This window comes from Dendrobates tinctorius, unplaced genomic scaffold (genome assembly GCF_039654945.1).
Source record: "Dendrobates tinctorius isolate UK_male_01 unplaced genomic scaffold, ASM3965494v1 ptg000054l, whole genome shotgun sequence".
In the NCBI taxonomy this organism is placed as follows: Eukaryota; Metazoa; Chordata; class Amphibia; order Anura; family Dendrobatidae; genus Dendrobates; species Dendrobates tinctorius.
The window spans coordinates 15,144,382-15,151,175 of NW_027361722.1; positions in this window are offsets into that span (position 1 = coordinate 15,144,382).

Genomic DNA, 6,794 nt, shown 5'->3' on the forward strand with positions numbered 1-6,794 from the left:
CCTGCATGATAGAATATTTTTTTAGTTTTTTTTTTTTAAATTCCCATCTTTGTTATCCCCAATATGCAGAAGCTAAAATTTCCCTCTCGTTTACAACCGGCTATTTTTTTTCAGCCGTTTGATCCAAAGACGGACGCTCTTGTCTTTACTAGATTCGGAATATTTTTGTATTGGACGGTGGCGCTGACGTTTATCTTCAGCATTGCATGATGGGATATGCTCATACATTGTTATTTTTAGGGTAAGTACGATAAAAACCGAGCGCGCGTCGGGGCGGCGATCTCTGGACCTTAATGTATATACGATTTCTAGAACGGCTTGTAATGAACTGTGAACAGAATTTTTCGCTGCCTTTCAAATGATTTAATTGTCTCTTTATGATTTTGTTATTAAAAGAAAAAAAAAGAAATGGTGATAAAAAATCTGGTCGTATTTTTATTCTCAGCCTGAAGCTTCGTTATCGGTCGATGTTATAAAATTTGTCACAGAATTTTTGGGCCTCTGATGTTTTATTTTTTTCTTTAGTCAAGTGCTGGCCCACCTTGGAGGTCTGCGCCTGGTCCACAAGTGATGCTCTAAGTGAGAAATCAGCGAGGAGCTGTCCAATGACCAGAAGAGCGCGTCTTCGGATATTTCTCATATTCCATGCTCTTCTAGTCATCTGACTGCTGCTGCCAATCACAGGCTGCAGCGGTTCTGTTGACTTTGGAATGGAGCACACGTGGCCTCCAGAGCTGACCTCTGGAGTGTTCTGTGCAGGATCCCTGGCTGAGTTGGAAGGTGAATATGCCTTTAAAACCAGTGTCATCCCCTTTAATGTGGGATTTAGCATTCACTCACATTCAACATTCTTCTAGAAAGTGCTGATGTTTCTCAGCAAGAATTGGAGCAGTTGGCAGGTAGCAGTGCGGCATCGACACACAGTCCACCTGCTGAAAGGTGCAAGAAATTCCAAAGTAGGAGACAATTGTGTCTGTTCCCCGGTTTTATAATTTTGAGGTTTCATCCAGTTTTTCAGCGATAGAGCGACACTACACATTATGTCACAAGCTTAACCAAGAAAATAAATGAACCTCAGCAGAACTTTAGAACAACTTTGTTCCTGCGTCCCGATGACAACTCTACTTTTTTCATACTATGTATATTTTTTAACATGGGTGACAGACTTTACTGTGGGCAAAACCGTGAGTATGTCCACAGAGACCATACACCGCACCAGGGTATGTGTTCTGTCTGTGAAACACAAACATCTGAAAGATGCATTACACTCATTAAGCCTCTGTCCTTACACAACAAATGTCAAATTAATACCACATCCTATACTTATTACAATATTGGCACCAAGTACAAATATACATATATTATAATACTGCCCCCTATGTACAAGAATATAACTACTATAATACTGCCCCCTATGTACAAGAATATAACTACTATAATACTGCTCCTATGTACAGGAATATAACTACTATAATACTGCCCCTATGTACAAGAATATAACTGCTATAATACTGCTCCTATGTACAAGAATATAACTGCTATAATACTGCTCCTATGTACAAGAATATAACTGCTATAATACTGCTCCTATGTACAAGAATATAACTACTATAATACTGCTCCTATGTACAAGAATATAACTACTATAATACTGCTCCTATGTACAAGAATATAACTACTATAATACTGCTCCTATGTACAAGAATATAACTACTATAATACTGCCCTTATGTACAAGAATATAACTACTATAATACTGCTCCTATGTACAAGAATATAACCACTATAATATTGCCCTTATGTACAAGAATATAACTACTATAATACTTCCCCTATGTACAAGAATATAACTACTATAATACTGCTCCTATGTACAAGAATATAACTACTATAATACTGCCCTTATGTACAAGAATATAACTACTATAATACTGCCCCTATGTACAAGAATATAACTGCTATAATACTGTTCTCACTGTACACAAATATGGATCTGAATTGTGTGGAAATCTTCTACATTATTATTTAGTCAATTTAAAAAATCAGCCTGCACAGTGGATGATAATTAGCATTGTTGGTGGCTGCGCTGTGGCTGTGTGCTGTGCAGATGATGACGCGTCTCCTCTTCCTGCGTTTATTATGGACAGTTACTTGCTTTGTGTTTGTGCATTGAGATGTAGATAGAGGCAGACAGTGATTTCTCTGCTTACGATCTTCCCCATACACTCGGCATGGACGCTATGCGAGCTGTAATCTGACAAATCGTGGTTTAGAGCTGGAGGAACAAAAGCCTTTTATGTGTACAGATTGGTGTTTCATCAGATTCACTCGATGACAGCAATGGCTGGAGGACGATCCACAGGTGCAGATATCTGAAGAAGAGAGGTAAAACCAAGAGGTAGAGGTAATATTGTCAAAAGTCCTCAAACTTCATTAGACATTAAATGCAAGAAAGAAAAAAACTAAAAATACAATGACCGCATCAAAAAGACTCAGAAGAAAATAGAAGCATGGCTTCACGAAGGCTTGGCACATGGGTCCCCTACCTTCTGCATTTTTTTTATATTAATGGTCGTTGTTTTGGGTTACAACTTCTAAACTTAAACTAGTGCTGCTCGCTTTTTCTTTTTTTGTACAAAGTGTACACACCCTGGCTCCATCGGCGCACTGCCCAAAGCCCAGGGTGTCAGCAATGATGTAGGACTCCCTCAGCCACGGGATATTTAGTATAAGCGCCTCATGCAGAAATCCTGGCTCTTCCAGCCTCGGATTATCCCAATCCCTACTGTATCATTAACGCTGAGGAATAGCTCGATTTTCTTTCTCCTGTGATAATGGTGATGATAAAACTAGAACATTTCAGAAAATGGCAAAATTTTGAAAAGGTGCCAATAAATTTGTATGGCCCATTTTGGGCGTTTTTTGTGTAATTATGTCCAATTTGACTTTTTTCTCTGTCCACGGTTGCCTTACTACCAGAATGACCAGCAAGCACAAAGTTGTGATGTTCCCTTATTAGTTTAGTGGTACAAATAACCTTCCTGGATGACAGGAAGCAGGGACACCCCCCTTGGCCTCCAACAACTCACCCTTCAGCTCAGGGTACAACAATGAAATGACTACCCCATTCTGCAACATCAGGGTAGGGTCATCATGGTCACCATCACCATGGAAGCTCTGGGACAAAGCACCAGCCTTGACATTTTTGACCCCTGGCTGGAAACGGACTACAAAATTTAACCTACTAAAAATCAGGGACCATCTAGCCTGGCTAGGGTATAGACGTTTAGTAGATGAAAAATATGACAAGTAGTGATGGGCAAACCCCCTGATGCTCGGGATCGACAGGTTCGCCCGAGTTTTTTGTAAAGTTCGAATTCGGGGCCGGAGATGACGTGAACTTGCATCCGAACCCCGAACTTGAACTTTACAGATATGGGCCATTCTAATTATTCTTACCTGTCCAGCGATGCGTCCTCCCGTCCCGCTCTCTCCCGGCCGCATCTGCTCCCTGGGCCGCTCATTAACTACCAGCAGTATTCATTGCACTCGGCAGTCTTCGTTTTTTTCCAGCACCGCACGGATCCGAACTCGAGCTGGACCCGAACTGTAACATGGGTTTCCCATGGAAACCCGTGTTCAAGACCTTGTGACGGAACACTGTGTTCGATACGGTCCCAAACTTTACAGTTTGGGTTCGCCCATCCCTAATGACAAGACCTTATGGTCAGTGATAACAGTAATAGGATGGACAGCCCCCTCCAACCAATGTTGCCATTCATCAAATGCCAACTTGATTGACAAAAGCTCCCTATTACCCAAGTCATAATTTCTCTCAGCTGAAGAAAATTTTTTCGAAAAGAAGGTGTATGGACGCTATTTACCAGAGGACGGACCCTGAGACAACACAACCCCAACCCCCGCCTCTGATGCATCAACCTTTACAAAAAAGGGTTGGGAAACCTCTGGTTGACTAAGTATAGGAGCCATGGCGAAACAGCTCTTTATGGAGGAAAAAGCCTGTAGGGCAGCGTTCGTCCATTTGGAAACGTCAGACCCCTTCTTTGTCATGTTAGTAAGGGGTTTCACAATTATTGAATAACTCTGGATTAATTTCAGGTAAAAATTAGCAAAACCCAGAAAACGTAGGACTTTCAAGTTCTCGGGACGTTCCCAATCAGGGACAGCACAGATCTTCTCCGAATCCCTCCGAAAACCTGAAGATGACAACAGGTACCCCAAAAACTGCTCCACCTGGACGGACAAAACACATTTTTCTAGTTTGGCATACAATTTGTTATCTGTTAATATTTGCAGGACCTGTCTAACATGCCCCCGATCTGTCTCCAAATCAGCTGAGTAAACCAAAATATCATCTAGATAGACCACCAGAATCCTACCCAACAAATCATGGAAAATATCATTAATGAAATACTGAAATACCACAGATGCATTGGACAGACCAAAAGGCATGACCAGACTCTCGAAATGACCCTCAGGGGTATTGAATGCCATTTTCCATTCATCCCCTTCTCTGATTCTAACCAGGTTGTAGTCCCCCCTTAAATCCAACCTGGCGCACACCTTACCTCCCACAATTAGGCTGAAAAGAGCAGGAATCAGAGGAGGAGGGTGTGGATCTCGGATGGAAATTTGATTTAATTTCCGGAAACCTAAACAGGGACGTAGACCGCCGTCTTTCTTCTTCACGAATAAGAACCCTGCCACCACCAGCGATTATGAGGGTCTCATGTGTCCCTTCTCCAGATTTTCCACAATGAAATCCTTCATGGCTTGTCTCTCCAGACTGGAAAGATCATGCAGTCTGGACATGGGAAGTTTAGCTCCGAGGACGAGATTAACAGGACAGTCGTATTCATGATTAGGAGGCAAATCCTGACAACACCTCTCAGAAAAAACATCCTCAAACCCAGACAAAAAAGCAGGTAAGGTTTCTGTAGAGTCTGAAGAAAGGGAAATATTTAAACAGTTCTCATGGCAGTTATCTATTGGAGTGGGGAGACCGTCTAGGACAAAGCAAGGAATTATTTCACAATGAAACGACCCCACCCTCAGTCTTACATTACGTACAATGTGAGTGGAAGCTTTCTGTGCAAGTTGGGTGGAGTAAATAGTGAAGATGGAAATGGTTTAGCTAAAGCACAGCAAACCAGCCTGTGTGTTCTGGCAAACTCGACAGCAATCATGCTGACTCAAGCTCCACTGTCAACAAACACACAAATCTCCTTGGTTTTGCTCTCCAGCGCCACCTCTGCTGGCAGGACGAACCGGGAACAGCAGGTTGATGAAAAATGCACCCCTGAATCATTTAACTCCAGACTACCAAGGGTTAACCAAGTCTCTTTTTGTTTAGGAATCAAAGGACAAGCCCCAATAAAAGTCCCATTTTTTTCACAAAAAAAACACTCCCTTTTTCTTGTGAACCTCCAGTGACATGTCCGATGCAGAGGCACCCCCTAACTGCATAGGTTCCTCCGCCCTCCTCAGTACTGGTTTACCGCTAGACTGCTCCCTTGGCAAACGAGCAATACCCCAAAAATGAGGCTGCTGAGAAGGTGGTTTTACCCACCGATCCCAAAGATGTCACGCCGCCCCACGAGCCCCGGCATACTCACCAGTTCACGGCGCCCCTGAGCGGGGGCATCCACTCCTCCGGTCTCGCGGCCGGCTCCTGACTCCTGTCGGGTGCGCGTGCGCATCGGCGCACGCGCACATCACCTTGCTGCCTACGGCCGCTCCTTCCCGTCCTTTCTATGCCCCGGGAGGACTCTGACCTGGAAGTCCCACAGCGCGCTCTGCTTATCAGGCAGCCTCTTCCGCTAGGCTGTGTCTGATTATCATTTGTGCCTCACTCTTGATTCGGGCCCCACGCTTCCCTGCGGTTCACTGTGCTCTGGCTACCTGCCTTGTCTTGCGTTGTTGCTACCTTCCCTCAGTACTCACCCAGGTCTCTCTGTGTTCTCTCCTAGTGCCCGCCTGCCAATGTCTCTGTCCTGCCCGTGTCCCTGTGTTTCAGCCGTGCCCGCCTGTCAGTGCCTCAGCCGTGCTTCCCTGTGTCTCAGCCATGCTTCCCTGCCTGTGTCTCAGCCGTGCCCACCTGCAAGTTTCTCGGCCATGACAGCCTCTCTGCTAGTCCGTCCTGGCTTCCGCTTGAGTCTCCTGTTGTCCGTCCCTGGGTACCAGCTGTCACGGCGATAGTCTCCCCTGCGCCTGCCCCTGACATTCCCTGTATAGGGGTGGTTCACTAGGTCAGCTGGCCCGAGGGAGGTTCGTTGTCGCGGCCCAGCGGGTTCACTCTAGGAGTTCCACGAGTCCTCACAGACGTCTATCCACCCGAATAACCAAAGACATAGCTGCATCCAAGGACTCTGGGATTTCATACACTTCCAAATCATCCTTCAACCTTTCAGTGAGACCCTGTAGAAATTGGCTTCTGAGAGCGGGGTCATTCCACTTAGTATCAGTTTCCCACCTGCGGAATTCAGAACTATACGTCTCCACTGACCGATCCCCCTGCCAAAGGCATCGCAACCTGGACTCGGCCAAGGCGACTCGGTCAGGGTTATCATAGATAAAGGTAAGAGCCTCCAAAAATCCCAAAACAGACTGGAAACAAACCAAATCCTGTGGCATAGAGAACGCCCAGATCTGTGGATCTCCCTGTAGCAGAGAGATCACAATACCCACTCGTTGCTCTTCATTTCCCGAGGAGTATGAACGAAACTTAAAATAAAGTTTGCAAGCTTCCTTAAACACAAAAACTAGTCGCTTCC